The 18,558-nt window shown below is 41.5% G+C and overlaps 1 pseudogene; it reads left to right on the top strand.

Moving 5' to 3' along the window:
- The window catches only part of LOC139532928 (outer dynein arm-docking complex subunit 2-like), a 65,980-nt pseudogene extending 48,697 nt beyond the window's left edge, over positions 1-17,283 (top strand).
- Positions 17,284-18,558: the final 1,275 nt, after the last annotated feature.

The following is an 18,558-nucleotide window of genomic DNA, read 5'->3' as shown; positions in this document are numbered from 1 at the left end:
TCATTAGATACAGATGTGCTATCTTAATTTGACCAGTTTCTCACAGCTGGAAAATAATCCTGCAGCAACAGGAAATGTGAATTATTATGTGGATTATAATTAATGGACCTTTTTGTAGGGGTTGATACATTTTTTTGATAGGATAAATCAAATCTGACATTTTAAAGTGGAAATTTCAAACTTTAGAAGCCTTTTTAAACCTTGAATACACTGCAATTAGCATTTCCTGCTGCACAGGGAAATTCTCTGCAACAACAGAGTGATCAAATGAAGATAGAACATCTGTAGGCATTCTGTTGAGTATTAGTGTTCTGAACAGTGTTGGCCTAACCTACATGGAGGGGTAGAAAAGGAAGTCCAAATAACTCCTCATCCAAAAGGATAGGCTGACATTAGATAGGTCTGCTGTAGAAGTATTAGTTTCCCTTGGCCCTCGTATTACTTGGCAAGAAATTCCCCCAAAATTACTCTGTTGATTTCTGTAAATGGCTTTTTATAACAAACAGAACCTATATCACCTATTTGGCGTGCTTGATGTGGAATAGTTACTGGCACACCACACAGCCCATCCGTATTGACAATGGCACTTTCCGTAGAGCGGAAAGCAGGACAGAACCATGGCTACTCACATTACCTCCGATTGGGCTGACTGGCTCTGATGGGGTTTTGATTTTTGCTAAGGCTGATGAAAAGGCTTTTTATTTTTCCTTAGCATGTGTGTATCTTTTGTTTTCTCTGCTCTGCTCAAATGCCCCAGCTTGCCTCCCTGCCCATTACACTGAATTCTGCTCCCTTTACTTTACAGATTGAGAGCACCAAGCTAATAACAGGCTTTTGACGTTTAGGATGCAGGGGAAATGGTGCGCTCCTTTGTCGGTGGATTGGAACTGATTGTTAATTTGCTGAAATCAAAAAACAAAGCGGTACTGGCGAGCGTGTGCGCCGCCATAGCCAAAATAGCCAAAGATGAAGAGGATCTGGCAGTCATCATCGACCATGGGGTTGTCCCGATGCTGGCCAAGCTGACAAACACAGTAAGTACATCTCAATGTAGGAGGACATGAAATACCTATAATCCTTCTCAATTAGTGTTTACTGTGAATATTCAGTCCTGTTATAAATTGACTATCTATTATATTATCATAAAGTAACTTAATAGTTCTGAGATCCCTGTAAACAAGCTCTATTGAGTAGTATTCATAGTATAGGCCCTAGTCAAAAGTAGTGCACTATATAGGGAATAGGGTACCATTTGAGATGCACCCATAGATGTCTGATGTCTTGTTCTCTCTGTATTACAGACTGATGATAAGCTGTGTCGTTACCTGGCTGAGGCAGTCGCCCGCTGCTGCATGTGGGGCAGTAACAGGGTGTTGTTTGGGGAGGCCGTTGCCCCCTCGTTCGTTAACTGAAGTCCAAGGACTCCTCGGTCCACCAGACCGCAGCTCAGGCCCTGTTCCAGCTCTCCAAGAACCCCAGCAACTACATCACCATGCATGAGAACAGAGTGGTCAAGGTATGTTCACTTCTTTACTCACAAGCACTTGTCCTTTCCACACCTAGTAGTCAAGGTACTGATTGGTCATCAATTCCGGGCTGTGTCGCAGCCGGCCGCAACCGGGAGACCCATGAGGCAACGCACGATTGGCTCAGCATCGTCCGGGTTAGGGGAGGGCTTGGCCGGTTGGGCTGTCCTTGTCCCATCACGCTGTTACGCCTCCTGTGGCGGGCCTGGTGCATGCACGCTGACATGGTTGCCAGTTGTACAGTGTTTCCTCCGACACATTGGTGCGGCTGGCTTCCGGGTTAAGCGGGCAGTGTGTCAAGAAGCAGTGCGGCTTGGCAGGGTCGTGTTTCGGAGGAAGCATGGCTCTCGACCTTCGTCTCTCCCGAGTCCGTATGGGAGTTGCAGCGATGGGACAAGACTGCAACTGCCAATTGGATATCACAAAATTGGTGAGAAAAAAAGGTACAAAGTAAAAAATATATATATTTTCATTAATATATTTGCTCAAGATCAATTCCTCCAAGCATTCTCCTCACACCTTCATATACTTTCTTTAAATGTTTATTTATAGAGTACCAGTCAAAAGTTTGGACACCTACTCATTCAAGGGTTTTTCTTTATGTTTTACTATTTTCTACATTGTATAATAATATTGAAGACATCAAAACTATGAAATAACACATATGGAATCATGTAGTAACCAAAAAAGGTGTTCAACAAATCAAAATATATGGCTACTTTGAAGAATCTCAAATATAACATATATCTTGATTTGTTTAACACTTTTTTGGTTATTACATGATTCCTTATGTGTAATTTCATAGTTAGGATATCTTCGCTATTATTCTACAATGTAGAAAATAGTAAAAACAAAAAATACCTTGAATGAGTAGGTGTGTCCAAACTTTTGACTCGTACAGTAATTCCTTTAGATTTTCAGTATAATGTAGTTGCACATAGTTCTTTTTTGCATTTTAGTTGGTGTTTTGAGACAAAATACTTCATCAGCATTGATGAAAAAGGCTCTGAGCCCCATCACTCTACTTTGTTTTAGTGATGTGTGAAAACATTGGTAATAAACGTTGAAAAGCTGTAACTATTTTCAGAGCCTTTGACCAACGGAGCAGAAACAAAGCTAGTTTTATTCTTGTCCGAAACATGACTCCACTTTCTAACCGTCATGGGAATTCAACAAAGCAAACAACTCAGTGTGTGCAAAGTGCCACTTCCCTTGTAGACCCTAGATGCCATTACAGAGCAAGTCAAAAGGCTGTATCTTGGGTAACTGTTGCTAAGAGTTGTCCCCTGACATGAGAGCAGAATGCAGCAGTGACATGTTTGAGGCCCAAGGAACAGGGCCACAGTTGTCTAGAGCTAAAGGAGAACAACACTATGTTATGGGGGATACTTCAATGTTCTTTTGTTACAATCCATAGTTGACTGAGAATAGGGACAGTGCGTGTTTCATACAGAATAATATTCTTTATTATTTTCATTTTCCAAAGCTTTTTCCTAACTAGTCATGTTTATATTTATGTGACATTAATGTAAGTATTTTATGCTTAGATTAAAACTGTGTTTAACGTCATGTCGTAGAGAACAGCGTAATGCAATGTTTGGGATAATGTTCCCGTTTTTTTCTAATTCAATCACATTACTTTCAGAACAAGATTTTCACATGAGAAATCTTTTGTGACCACATACTTTTTTTTCGACAACAACTGCGATGTAAATTAAGAAGTGGTTCTACCATTGCAGCCAAATATTTGTTCCCGTGTTCATTTAATGGTGTACTTTAGCTTGATCTGCTGTTGCAGTGTATGTGGCTCAACGCTAGCCATAATTGGTAGCTGGACTGAACATTGGGTGTTCCGAAAGAGTAATGTCCAATTTGCAAAAGTCGTTAAGCAGAATATTTTTTGAAGTTCAAGCCACAACAAAACCCGGACAGCTGTGTGAGTGTGTTTGTGTCTGTGTACGTACACATGTTTGTGTACGTGTGTGCGTGTCTGCTCACCCTGCATACCACCCTTATAATCAGTCTCTTTCTGTTTGCCCTTATTAATGTACCAGTGCAGAGTGAGTTGTTTCAACACAAATCCAAAATGTATTTTGGGATTTTAAAGAGCTTAATTAAGAAAGAAAGGCAGGCCACGTTACGTTACACCACTATTGCGTGTTTAAATTGCTGTTAATCTGAGCAGTTAAAGGAAACACACACAGGCGGCTGTATTGTTTCAGTCTGACTGGGTTCACACTAACAGTCTGTGGATGTATACCTGCCGGACCGCTGGAAACATTACAACACCAGAGCCTGTCAGTAGTCAATCAATCAATCAAATGCATTTATAAAGCCCTTTTTACATCAGCAGATTTCACAAAGTGCTTATCCAGAAATGCAGCCTAAAACCCCAAAGAGCAAGCAATGCAGATGTAGAAGCAACGGTGGCTAGGAAAAACTCCCTAGAAAGGCAGGAAGAAACTTAGAGAGGAACCAAGCCCTGACGGGTGGCCAGTCCTCAGTATTGCCCCACTGGGCACACACCGGTTGAATCAACGTTGTTTAGACGTCATTTCAATGATTTGACGTTGACCCAGCGGAGAATAGATGTTGAATTGATGTCTGTGCCCAGTGGGGCAACACTAAGTGAGATATTGAGTCCTGGCCGCATTATGTAGGGCCGGCAGGTAGCCTAGTGGTTAGAGCGTTGGGCCAGTAACCAAAAGGTTGTTGGATTGAATCCCTGAGCTGACAAGGTAAAAATCTGTTGTTCTGCCTCTGAATAAGGCAGTTAACCCACTGTTCCCTGGTAGGCTGTCAATGTAAATAAGAATGTGTTCTTAACTGACTTGCCTAGTTAAATCAAGTCAATTTAAAAAAAATGTACATCCTGCTTATGATCTATGGATTGGTGTGTTAGAACAATATTTCCTATCCTTGTTTGAGTGGGGTTTATCGAGGAGCGATGCTGGGCTCTCTTTCTGTAATGTTACATTCGGTCTAATTTACGGCGGAGCGTAAAATTCAAGACTGCTTCTTGTATTATTGCAACCATATTTCAAAGGGTATTTTCTCTGCCATTGAAAAGCTCTCAAAACATGTACAACCACAAGTAGTATAATGCTGTTGTAGGATTCTCTCTCTCTCTCTCTCTCTCTCTCTCTCTCTCTCTCTCTCTCTCTCTCTCTCTCTCTCTCTCTCTCTCTCTCTCTCTCTCTCTCTCTGCACTCAGAGTACTGTAACTTTCCTCCCCAGCATTCTTAATGGTGTATAACACAATCCCCTAAGCTTAGCAGAGGAAATTAAGCATTGAAAAGAAAGTATTTTACACTGGAAAAGACATTAGTGATCCGTCTGAGTTTTTTTCGCTCCTTTTTTTTTCTGTCCCTCGGTCTTAAAATATCCAAATGCTATTTCATTGCATCTCGTCAAATTTCATAAACTGTTTTAAAACCTTAAAGCAACTTTTAATATTGCATGAAAAATATGAAAACATCTTTATATGAGCAGAGTTAATACCCCAAACTATTTTTTTTACAGTGTTTGCCTTGGTGATTTTATTAGGTGTACAAAATGCTTCGCTTAGAGGTTTTGTGTTTTGCCACTGTGTTATTGTGTGTTTTGCCACTGTGTTATTGTGTGTTTTGCCACTGTGTTACTGTGTGTTTTGTCCTGCATTCCGTTCCCTGGTTCTATTGGGGAGCTCTGTGAACAAGTTCAGGAATGAGGAGCTTTCAGGGGCTGCTAGCTTTCCCAGAGGAAGTGTGTACCAGGGCTAAGCAGAAAAAGTGCCAAGATGAATTGCCCTTCCCGTTTGATTTGACATCTACACTTGGTATCTCACAGTTTTATAAGGATGGTGCTTGATTTTGTCCCTTGTACAAAATCAACACACCCTCCTCTTTGCTTTACATTGCTTCCAGAGGGCTGGGGATTGTTTGCTGAAATCATAAATCCTTGTGGACAGCTTCAGACAACTTTCTGTATTAAAGAGGCTCTTTCACAAGAAAGCTTTGTGAAGTAAATTGATGTAAATTACAAAATGCAGATGGTAATTATTGGTAATTTTCAACTGAAGTTATTCCAGAGAATGGCCGTTGCCAGCTCCTAGCTGGTATGTATTTTATGGCTTTAAATCCCTAAATGAGAAAAATGTTGTACTGTTGTTGCCACGCGTGCTCTACACTCCTCCTGTGCTTTGCTTTGCGCTGTCTGTGTTTTGTTTCCATTTTCTGTGTACTGTACGCTCAAAGTAAACGAGTGAACAAGGAAAGGGAGAGAGAGAGGGGATAGAATGAAGAGAGAGAGAGAGGGAAGGAGGTAGAGTGAAAGAGTGAGTGAAAGCAGCAGTCAGAAAAAAACACTGCAGCAAATATTTCTGAAGTTTCCTCTTAGTCATGCTTTATCTGTAACAGGATTTCAGGTTGTGGACTGGATGTGGTGAGCAGATGATACCCCTAGTACACGCCACTGGAGCTGCTCTGTGCAACTAGCTACTGTACTGTATGTTTGAAATATGTAGTGTGTTATGTGTTACGCTGCCTAGTGCTATGACTCAAGCCTCTCTCTAATGTCTGGTCTGGGATGAGGAGGGATGTCCAGTCCAGCAGCTCTCTCAGGTTGGACATGTGTGTGTGGAACCAGCATAGATCTAGACTAAGTCTTACAGTACAGTAAACTTTCCTTGAGGCAAACCCCCCCCCCAAGTCAATGATTTGAACGCTGGGTTTTTCTCTACTGACAGAGAGATGGGGGGGAAACTGCTAAACGGTCCTGGCTCAGTTGAGGCCGTAGAGAATTTTGTTTACCTTGACTTCCCTCAGTAACTCCCCTTCCCCTCAGCCCAGAGCTCAGCTCAGCTAAATGCTGCCTGTTTGGGCTGTTCGCTCACAGCGTGGAAGGAGCAGGGGCCTGAAACACGATGTTGCATCCCAAATGGCACCCTATATAGTGCACTACTTTTGACCAGGGCCCAGATCAAATGTAGTGCACTATATAGGGAATAGGGTTGCCATTTGGGATACATTCATGGGCCAGGAGAACAGAAGTTCCAGGACCAGTCCTGTAATGCCTGGTTGGTTGTCAGACCCAGGTGCTTTCATGGAGGATTTAGAGACCCCAACTCTTCAGGAAACAGCAGCCCAACACCGGAGCACTTAACACCTTGACACCTTCATGCGTGACGGGAGGGGAGGCAGGTAGCCTAGTGGTTAGAGCGTTGGCCTTGTAACTGAAAGGTTGCAAGATCAAATCCCTGTGCTGACAAGGTAAAAATATGTTGTTCTACCCCTGAGCAAGGCAGTTAACATTGCTCCTCATTGAAAATAAGAATTTGTTCTTAACTGACTTGCCTAGTTTAAAAAAGTTAAAGTTTTTCTGAATGGCTTTGGCTCAATTACAGTTTTTCTCAATGGCTTTGGCTCAATTCTTAATTGAGATTTTTTTTTTTCAAAACAATAAGTTTAAATCTCTGAACAATTTGTTTTTTGTTCACGCCAGATTTGAATATCGCATTAATTTAAGCAAATTGCACGTGTTTTGGCACGTGTGCAAAAGAGTAAGTACAATTGTATACAATTTGCACAATAACTACATGCAGATGGCTTGCTGATCAAAACTGATGAGTTGATTCTCAGTGAAATTGTCATACTCTTCACAACTTCTAAACATTCTTTCATCGTGTGAGCCATCACATGCAAAATTATCCATTAAATTATCAAAATCTGTCAGACATACATGTATATTCCATAAATATCTATGACATGGAATGTTTGTGATGTCTGCAAAATTGGAAATTACCTGCCAGGTGACATAGTAATGAAATAGGAATCACAATCTTACCAATCAAGTTTGGAAGCATATACACTGCTCAAAAAAATAAAGGGAACACTAAAATAACACATCCTAGATCTGAATGAATGAAATATTCTTATTAAATACTTTTTTCTTTACATAGTTGAATGTGCTGACAACAAAATCACACAAAAATGATCAATGGAAATCAAATTTATCAACCCATGGAGGTCTGGATTTGGAGTCACACTCAAAATAAAGTGGAAAACCACACTACAGGCTGATCCAACTTTGATGTAATGTCCTTAAAACAAGTCAAAATGAGGCTCAGTAGTGTGTGTGGCCTCCACGTGCCTGTATGACCTCCCTACAACGCCTGGGCATGCTCCTGATGAGGTGGCGGATGGTCTCCTGAGGGATCTCCTCCCAGACCTGGACTAAAGCATCCGCCAACTCCTGGACAGTCTGTGGTGCAACGTGGCGTTGGTGGATGGAGCGAGACATGATGTCCCAGATGTGCTCAATTGGATTCAGGTCTGGGGAACGGGCGGGCCAGTCCATAGCATCAATGCCTTCCTCTTGCAGGAACTGCTGACACACTCCAGCCACATGAGGTCTAGCATTGTCTTGCATTAGGAGGAACCCAGGGCCAACCGCACCAGCATATGGTCTCACAAGGGGTCTGAGGATCTCATCTCGGTACCTAATGGCAGTCAGGCTACCTCTGGCGAGCACATGGAGGGCTGTGCGGCCCCCCAAAGAAATGCCACCCCACACCATGACTGACCCACCGCCAAACCGGTCATGCATCTCCAGACTCTGTCACGTCTGTCACATGTGCTCAGTGTGAACCTGCTTTCATCTGTGAAGAGCACAGGGAGCCAGTGGCGAATTTGCCAATCTTGGTGTTCTCTGGCAAATGCCAAACGTCCTGCACGGTGTTGGGCTGTAAGCACAACCCCCACCTGTGGACGTCGGGCCCTCATTACCACCCTCATGGAGTCTGTTTCTGACCGTTTGAGCAGACACATGCACATTTGTGGCCTGCCGGAGGTCATTTTGCAGGGCTCTGGCAGTGCTCCACCTGCTCCTCCTTGCACAAAGGCGGAGGTAGCGGTCCTGCTGCTGGGTTGTTGCCCTCCTACGGCCTCCTCCACGTCTCCTGATGTACTGGCCTGTCTCCTGGTAGCGCCTCCATGCTCTGGACACTACGCTGACAGACACAGCAAACCTTCTTGCCACAGCTCGCATTGATGTGCCATCCTGGATGAGCTGCACTACCTGAGCCACTTGTGTGGGTTGTAGACTCCATCTCATGCTACCACTAGAGTGAAAGCACCGCCAGCATTCAAAAGTGAGCAAAACATCAACCAGGAAGCATAGGAACTGAGAAGTGGTCTGTGGTCACCACCTGCAGAACCACTCCTTTATTGTGGGTGTCTTGCTAATTGCCTATAATTTCCACCTTTTGTCTATTCCATTTGCACAACAGCATGTGAAATTTATTGTCAATCAGTGTTGCTTCCTAAGTGGACAGTTAATTTCACAGAAGCGTGATTGACTTGGAGTTACATTGTGTTGTTTAAGTGTTCCCTTTATTTTTTTGAGCAGTGTATATTAGGGATAGGGGGCAGCATTTTCACTTTGGATGAATAGCGTGCCCAGAGTGAACTGCCTCCTACTCTGTCCCAGATGCTACTATATGCATATTATTATTACTATTGGATAGAAAACACTCTGAAGTTTCTAAAACGGTTTGAATTATGTCTGTGAGTATAACAGAACTCATATGGCAGGCAAACTTCCAAACAGGAAGTGGAAATTCTGAGGCTGGTCGATTTTCAACTCATCGCCTATTGAAATCCCAGTGGGATATGGATCTGTTTGCACTTCCTACGCCTTCCACTAGATGTCAACAGTCTGTAGAACATTGAATGAAGCGTCTACTGTGATGTGGGGCTGGATGGGAGCTGTTTCAGTCAGTGGTCTGGCAGATTGCCAGTTCCTGGTCATGCGCATTCCAAATTATATCGTCTTGCGTTCCATTACTTCTGTAGACACAAAAGAATTCTCCGGTTGGAAAGTTATTGGATATTTATGATAACAACATCCTGAAGATTGACTCTATATTTAGTTTGACCAGTTTATTCGACCTGTAATATAACTTTTTGAAGTTTTCGCCCGAGTTCGCCTGGATCTGTGCGAGCATTTGGACATGTGTACTAAACGTGCTAGCAAAAGTAGCTACTTGGACATAACGAACAAAACAACAATTTATTGTGGAACTAGGATTCCTGGGAGTGCATTCTGATGAAGATCATCAAAGGTAAGGGAATATTTATGATGTAATTTTGCATTTCTGTTGACTCCAACATGGCGGAGAAATGTTTTTTATATCTGAGCGCCGTCTCAGATTATTGCATGGTGTGCTTTTTCCATAAAGTTTTTTTGAAATCTGACACAGCGGTTGCATTAAGAACAAGTGTATCTTTAATTATATGTAAAATATGTATCTTTCATCAAAGTGTATGATGAGTATTTGTGTTATTAAATGTGGCTCTCTGCAATTTCTCCGGATATTTTGGAGGCATTTCTGAACATGGCGCCAATGCAAACTAAGATTTTTGGATATAAATATGCACATTATCGAACAAAACATACATGTATTGTGTAACATGATGTCCTATGAGTGTCATCTGATGAACATCATCAAAGGTTAGTGATAAATTTGATCTCTATTTCTGCATTTTGTGACTCCTATCTTTGGCTGGGAAAATGGCTGTGTGATTTTTGGACTTGGCGGTGATTTACATAATCATATGTTGTGTTTTCGCTGTAAAACATGTTTTAAATCGGACACGATGGGTAGATTAACAAGATGTTTATCTTTCATTTGCTGTATTGGACTTGTTAATGTGTGAAAGTTACATATTTCTAAAAAATATTTTTGAATTTCCCGCGCTGCCTTTTCAGCGGAATGTTGTCAGGGGTTCAGCTAGCGGAACGCATGTCCTAGAAAGGATATGGAGCTTGCACAATCACTACCATTTTTTAACATGGAGGGACATCACAACCCTGAAAAGCAGCTACATGTTTGTGGAAGAGAAAGAAGATGTGTAAGAATGCGTGGTGGTGGTGTTAGGGGAAGACATAATAGAGGAAGAGGTAGAAGGCAAAGAACAAGAGTCCCTGATGAAATCAAAGCCACAATTGTGGGACATGTCATAAACCATGGTCTTACAATGGAAGAGGCTGGTCGGAGAGTACAGCCTAATGTAAACAGGTCCACAGTGTCATCAATTGTGCAAACATTCCGTAGGGAAAACAGGTAAATATGTACTCGTTTTTTTACTTTCGTTACAGCATTTCATTGACAACAATACAGCAACTATTGTAAAGGTAAATGCAAGTCTGAAAATCACAATGTACCCTGAGATATGTATGAGGAATATACAGTAATACTGCACAATTTGAATACAATATACTATCGGTGACACGATCTATTTGTGAATTTTACATGTCATATATAGGACTGCACAACGACCTCATGCTGTTGGCAGAGCAGCAGTATTCAGCCATCAACAAGAACAAGACATTTGCAACATGGTCATAGCCAACAATTCCATCAGGCTAAGAGATCCAAAGTGCAATCATAAATGACAACAATATCTTTGCAAATATCAATTCTGTCAGCATTTCCACTATAGACAGAGTTTTGAAAAAAAATCAAATGACTATGAAACAACTGTACAAGATGCCATTTGAGAGGAATAGTGACAGAGTGAAGGAGCCGCGGTACCAGTATGTCCAGGTAAACCATTGGTGTGCACATGCTATATTGTACAGGGAGTTTTACTGTACTTCAATGATGCCTGTATATACTTCTTGAAGTTGTAAATACCCATAAGAACAGAAAACATTTATACTTTACTAAACTGTCTAATTCTAGAATAGGCTATGTGAAACTAACTTTATATTTTGTTTCTGTGTTACTATATAGAGAATAATGGAGCTGGAAGGACATGAAATGACACACATTCTTGTTTTTGTGGACTCGGCTGGGTTCAATCTGGCCAAAGGCAGGAGACGTGGCCACAATCTCATTGGACACCGAGCCACAATTGGCACACCAGGCCAACGTGGGGGCAATATTACAATGTGTGCTGCCATTTCTGAGAATGGTGTGAGCACACATGTTCCACACATTGGGCCTTATAACACCCAACTTCTCCTGTCCTTCCTAAATACACTTTACAGAGACCTAATACCAGAACACCAAAGAGGTTTAGTTAGACCAGATTTGCCATATTATGTAATTGTGTGGGATAATGTCAGCTTCCATTGAACCAACATTGTTAGGGAATGGTTTGCTGCACATGAAAGGATAACAATGGAGTTCCTTCCACCATTCTCCCCATTCCTGAATCCGATAGAAGAGTTTTGTTCAGCATGGAGGTGGAAAGTATATGACTATCGGGCACAAGATCAGATGTCACTGTTAGATGCCCTGAATGCTGCTTGTGAGGACATCACAGGCAAATCATTGCAGGGGATGGTTGCGCCACGCACGGAGATTTTTCCCCCGGTGCATCGCAAGGGAGAACATCATGATGATGATGTTGACGAAAGTCTCTGGACAGACCAACAAGAGCGACAGGATGTCCACCAAGAAGATGGGAACTTGTAGTGTTACGTACTGTGAGGAGGTACAATTTAATGTTTTTTTTTTACAGAACTACTGCATGTTCTTTCATTGTTGTTGCATGTTTTTTTTGTGGCAAATTTTCTGTTCACTATATTTGACTTTACATGTCAGAAATATGTAAAAATATGCAAATATGAATTTTCTGTTTACATGTAACACATTGCTACAAAAAAATTGCTGTATACATACAAATGTGCATATCCTTTTTCTGTGTACTACAGTATTGTACAGTATTGACTTTTCCCAGTAAACTTTGACCTACTGTTGAAATCGGTATCTAAAAAACTCAGTGTGATACACAATAGCATTCAGCTAGACAAAACTGAAATGATTGTATACTACAGTAAGCAGTCAGTGTCAACAAAAAAGTAGAACAGAACTGAAATGTGTATATAACAAACATTTCCAGGGTTGACTGCCATGGTGAAAAAACATCTAAACATTTTAACAAGTACGGCTCACACGATGACAAAAAAACCTTCTAATTTTGTTGGCATTGGCCAATTTAATGACGCAATATCTTGGTTTTGAAGCATGAATTCAATGTTTTGGGTGAGTTACTACATTTTGCAGACATGCAATAGAATTGGGATGTCCCATAAAACAGTTGTGACAATTGCACTTACAGTTTAGAGAATGTTAAGACTGTTTAAGAAAATGAGCCAAAGCGATTGAGAAAACATTATTAATAAACATTATTTCTAAAAACCAGCTGAAAATCCAGTGCTTTTATGTTAAAAGAGTTTTGTTCTATTTAAGTCTTCTATGATGTATATAAAGTGTAATATTGGGATACAAAACTTAAAATTGAATACATTTAAATATCTGACATGTTGAAGGTGTTTTCTTTTTTTTAAAGCCCATAACCATGTGTGTGAGGTGTATACTTTTGTTTCAGAGTAGATTGTTTAAGACTACCAAGAAACACTCTGTGTGACCCTGATTTAGCCCACTGCAGTAAAAGGTTAAAAACCTCAGACCCTCTTGATTCATTTCTCAAACCAGGGTAGTGCGAGTGTTCATGTTACCGCAGTTTGGTAATATTCTAACAAGTGGTGTATTATAGTCTTCGAGATCCCAGCTGGGGAGGAGGAGGAAGAGAGAAAAAAATGCAAAGAGAGACATGCTTATCTTAGCCTAGCTGTGGGCTTGGGGAGACCTTATTTGGCCACGTCTGAATAACATGCTATGAAGTTGGCAAAACGTTGATTCTGGCACTTTGCAGGCATCCTCTCTTTTCACAAAAGAGACTTGTGTCTGAGCCTTGTGTGTATAAAGTTTGTATTTCAGAGGTGTTTTGGATGCTATTAAAAAACAACAACATATAAACTAGTGTTACTGCCACAGATATACTAACTGATACACTGATGTAATGAAAGTGACCAGTATTCATAGGACAGCATCCTTTTAAAAAAAAAATCCAAATCAGGGAATTAATGGGAATAGAAGGGAATGGTAGTATTATTTTCTCAGCTTTTTGGGGGTTTTGAATGTTCGCCCAGAGTGTGTCTGTTTGTGTGCTCACTGCTCGTACGCGGAGAGAAGATAGAAGCCTCATCTTTCATCTGTTTTCCTTTCGCTATTTATCTTTGAGCAGAACATTCTGGGAATGCCTTTTTCTCTGCTCACTGGCACTGCGCTAGGCCGCTAGCTAACCACACAAATGTGCGGAGCAGGATTTTAAGTTTACATGTTTCGCGGAAAGAGTCAGAGTTCAACCTCAACCTCACATTGACTTACATTATGAACACAATGATAACATGGGAACAGAACAGAGACAAGTACTGCTCTGTAAAGATCAGACCAGTACTGAACTCCCTATCAGGGCCAAGGGCAGGCTGGTTCAAACAGTTGGAGATAAGAGTCAATGAGGCATGTGAGGGTCAACTAGATGGCAGAGATTCACATTAAGGCGCACGCACGCACGCACGCACGCACGCACGCACGCACGCACGCACGCACGCACGCACGCACGCACACACACACACACACACACACACACACACACACACACACACACACACACACACACACACACACACTATATTATAGTCAATATATAGAACTCTTAAAGGCCCAGTGCAGTCAAAAACATGATTTCTCTTAAATATTTTCCACTCTATGTTGGATTTGTGAAATTGTGATCATGCCAATTTAGTGTAAGAGCTGCCTAATATTTCAGCCTAAATTGCTCTTTCTAAGAAGCTATTTCTGTGTATTTTTTACCATTTTAATTGAAAACAAATACAGTAGGACTGTACTTAATTGTTAAAAACAGAAGAATCCCGTCACTTCCTAGCTGGTTGAACATCAGAGAGAGGGAGAGAGAGAGAGAGAGAGAGAGAGAGAGAGAGAGAGAGAGAGAGAGAGAGAGAGAGAGAGAGAGAGAGAGAGAGAGAGAGATACCAGTTAAGTCAGGCTAAATAACTAAAGCGTTCCTCCTTCATAAGGCACAGAGACCAGATAGCTAAACCATTGGAGAGGCAGGCACACTGCTTCATGAAATGAGTCTGAATCAATTTAGTGAGGGGATTTAGTTGTTTACGAAGGTCTTAAAGTAGGATAATTTTCTTTGTATGCAGGATACTGTCTAGAATATTGTTTGCTGTGTTACTTAAAGGATCACCAAGGATGTGTCGTTTCAACACCAAAAAGTAGGGACACAATTGGTTGACTGCTCATACGCCTGGTTCAACATATTCTTGCTATACAAGACTTCAAAAACAAAAGTTGCTATTTTACAGAGCTTTAAAGCTTACTTTTGAGTTAGGCCTCAAACTTTAGAGCCTGAAAAGTACCTAGAATATACTGGATGATTAATGCACTGTCAAGTATACATTTTGTTTGGGACTTGTGCGCTTTGGGCGTGTTTATTTTCAAGATTTGAAGTAACCTGTTTTGTTTATTATTGATGCAAACCAGAAAGCCTCCAAAACTAAGTTGTGTGGCTTAAGAGAGCTCAATGGCACACCATTGTGATTTAATGAAGGAGCACACATTGAACACATTTAAAATGTCCATTGTGCCAGAGTATTTGTGCCTGCATTTACTTTGATTTTGATTTGGCAATGCAGCTGCCCACAAGCTTGATGTAGTCTCTTTTTAAACACGAAAAAACCAAAGATACCATACTTAAACCCATATAGTGTTTTTATTTGGCAGGCTCCTCCATTTGGGCTCCCGAGAGGCGCAGCGTTCTAAGGCAATGAATCTCAGTGCAAGAGGCATCACTACAGTCCCTGGTTCAGATCCAGGCTGTGTCACATCCGCCCGTGATTGGGAGTCCCATAGGGTGGCGCACAATTGGCCCAGCGTCGTCCGGGTTTGGCCGGGGTAGGCCATCATTGTAAATAAGAATTTGTTCTTAACTGGCTTGCCTGGTTAAATAAAATAAAATAATCTCCATAGGTTTACATGTTGTGACAGTATAATAAGTAACTCTTTCGAACACAATAAAAACGTTTTTATGTATTTTATGTAAAACCCTAAATGTGGGGCCCCCAAAAATAACATGTTCAGTAAACAGATCAAACAGCAGATCCATTATTCAAGCAGCAGTAATAGTCGGATATAATCTGACCTTTGGAGTAGGTTTTTAATGCCTAGCTCTGCTGCTGCATGCTAGACAAATGCTTTCATCTGAACACACTTTGCAGAGAGAGGCAGGCAGGCAGGCAGACATGTGCTGCTTGCAGCTGTAACCCATGTCCCATGCTCATGGCCTGGTTAGGAGGTTAAAGAGCGACAAAACAGTGAGAGAGAGAGAGACACGCGGAGGAGCCACAGCTACTGTATACTGTGCATTGCCGCATGAGTGACAGTGTGTGCACTAGCAAGTAGCATCTGACTTTGCACAAACTATTTGATACTTACAACACTTTCCAATATCAAGAGATTTACTGTCATATCACCTCTGATTAACCAACTGCTTCCTTACAAGAATGAATGAGATTGAACAGATTGTAGTGACTTTAACCCTGTCATCTCCTCTCTCCCCCCGCTGTACTGATGATGATGATGGTTAACATTGTCCTCTCCTCTCTCCTCCCTGCTCATATAGCTTCTGCTAGGTATGCTAGGCTCCACTGACGAGGTCCTTCAGGAGGCAGCCGCTGGCTGTGTGGCTAACATCCGCCGTCTTTGCCCTGGCCAATAAGAAGGCACGATACGGTTAACCAACCACAACCACAACGACCTCCCCAGCAGCTACTGTGTCCTCATCATCACCTCTTGGGTCTGATTGGATGTCATGGGTCCAGATCTACTCCAGTAGTCTCCACAGAGAGACTTTTCTCACCATCCCTCTATCCTTTCCACCCATCCCACAGAATATAGGTGTGATTCAAATCAAATCAAATATGATGAGTGATGCATGTGTATTTATGTCCCTTCTTCCTTCTGCCTCCATCTGTCATAGCAGGAAGCGTTTAGTCCATGCTACCCATGAATTTAGATCATTGTTTCATTTGGAGGTCATACAAACATATAGGACATACAAACATTTGTGCCCATGCCAGATACGCCATCACTGTACCTGAGAGTGAAGCGGTTTAGAGCATGTATTGTTCAGTCACATTCCTTACGTAATAAACACGAGACACTGATATCTAAACAAGACCACATCTGGTTGTGTTACTCACTTCAACACATGCACCTTAAAAAACTGAAAATATGTCTGTGAATCACAGGGAACACAAACACAGACACAACCTTCGATGAGTCATTGAGAGATATTGGGAACATAATAATGCATTGTTGGGTCAGTATATATTAGGTTTGCTTATTTGCTCAACAGTCTGTCTGGCTGTATACAAAATCAAGAAGATATTCTCGTAAATGTTGAATGATACTCATAAATTCAATCAACATTGACGTAAACGGGCAGAATATGGCGATAACATCTCAGAATATAATAGAAGGTCCCTCCTGCACTACAAATATGAGTAAATATGAATCTTAACATGTAATTGGTATGAACAGTTTCCCTATTAATCACAATTACCTAATGTATTATCTGTTGCATTATGGGTAGACATGGCCATTATAAGTAATTGGGAAAATGTATATTTGAAATGTGCTCATTATTTTTGCCAGTAAAAAAAACAAGCAAATAAGTATTTGTGGGCACTGGGACCACCTTAGAACCAAAAAACTAGCATGGCATCTGCTCAACAATACCCATTAAACGACTCATACGTGACCAGAATCTTTCTAAGATCCAATAACTATTGCTGCCTATTTATACAAATAATGACATGAATAAAGGGAATAAAGGGAGAATGGATGTCTTTTTTATTGAATAGAAAACAAAACATAACAAACGTGAAGGGATTCAATGAGAATAATGAATTGCTGCTTATGCTCGGACATCCCTACTAGTGTGGTAGGAAACTTGATGAGTGAGTATGTTCTCCTCCTCCTCTGTCTTGTGTCCAGTGTCCTTAGTCAAAACAGGCCATGTTAGTTTCCATTGTTTTACAATGGGCTGCATTCAGGCAGGCCATGGCTGCTCCACCTCTCCTCTGGTCTGGCTGCTCCAGTGTCCTGGTCCTAATTTGCCTCAGCCACCGAGCCACTGGAGGCATCCCAAATGGCACCCTATTTCCTATATAGTGCATAGGGCTCTGGTCAAAAGTAGTGCACTACACAGGGAATAGGGTTCCATTTGGTCCACACCCACTGAGACTACTGACTCCTCCTGACTCCCATAAAACATTTCAAGGGACTTTCATCATTAATAATATCAGCCTGGCTGAGCTAATATTGAAAATTAGCAAAACATCAAAAATATGTGGTCGAGAAATCTTCATCACTCTTGTGATGTTTTAAGCAGTACCAGCTGTCACTAAGGGTTACTGTGGGAGCACGGAGACAGAGAGGAGAGAGTGAACTTTAACTTGATTACTCTGAACAGGGAGCTCCTTCCAAAAATCTGAACGAGGAGCTGGAGCTGGGCTGAGGAAGGCCATTGTGTCGAAACGATTCAAAACAAATAAATACCCCAGTGATTAATGGCACTTTCATTGCTCATGCAGATGCACTTTACGACCTTTCAAAAAACATGCCGCATCTGAAAACAGATTTTTAGGAAACGTTTAAATGAGAAGCATTTGGTAACCTAAACAAGCAGATGCTTGAGCAAGCCCCTCATGTTGTGTGCTGTCTCTCTGTTTCTCTGTATTTCTCTCTCTATCTCTGCCTCTTTCTCTCTCTGTTTCGCTCTCTCTCTCTCTCTCTCTCTCTCTCTCTCTCTCTCTCTCTGTTAAATGTTTCAATTTGGAGGTTGCTGACTGGAAGGATATGCATAACTAACATCATTAAACAAATGTCGCATGTTCCGCTGAAGGAAAGGAATTTATGAGATGTATAACTCCACTACATGTTTTAGCCATTGGAGAGGAGGGGCAGAGGCACCAGAGGCAGATGCACTGCTGCCTGGGAGTTCAAGGGGCATAGCATTATCCATAGTGCTTAAAAATAAAAATGTATATTCCTCTTGTTCACGATGTCTTCCCAATGTATGCTGCTCAGTCAAGGTGACTAATTAACCAA

Source organism: Salvelinus alpinus, chromosome 10 (genome assembly GCF_045679555.1).
Source record: "Salvelinus alpinus chromosome 10, SLU_Salpinus.1, whole genome shotgun sequence".
NCBI lineage: Eukaryota > Metazoa > Chordata > Actinopteri > Salmoniformes > Salmonidae > Salvelinus > Salvelinus alpinus.
Note: the sequence above shows the minus strand (reverse complement) of the source record. Positions and strands in the feature narration are given on the sequence as shown.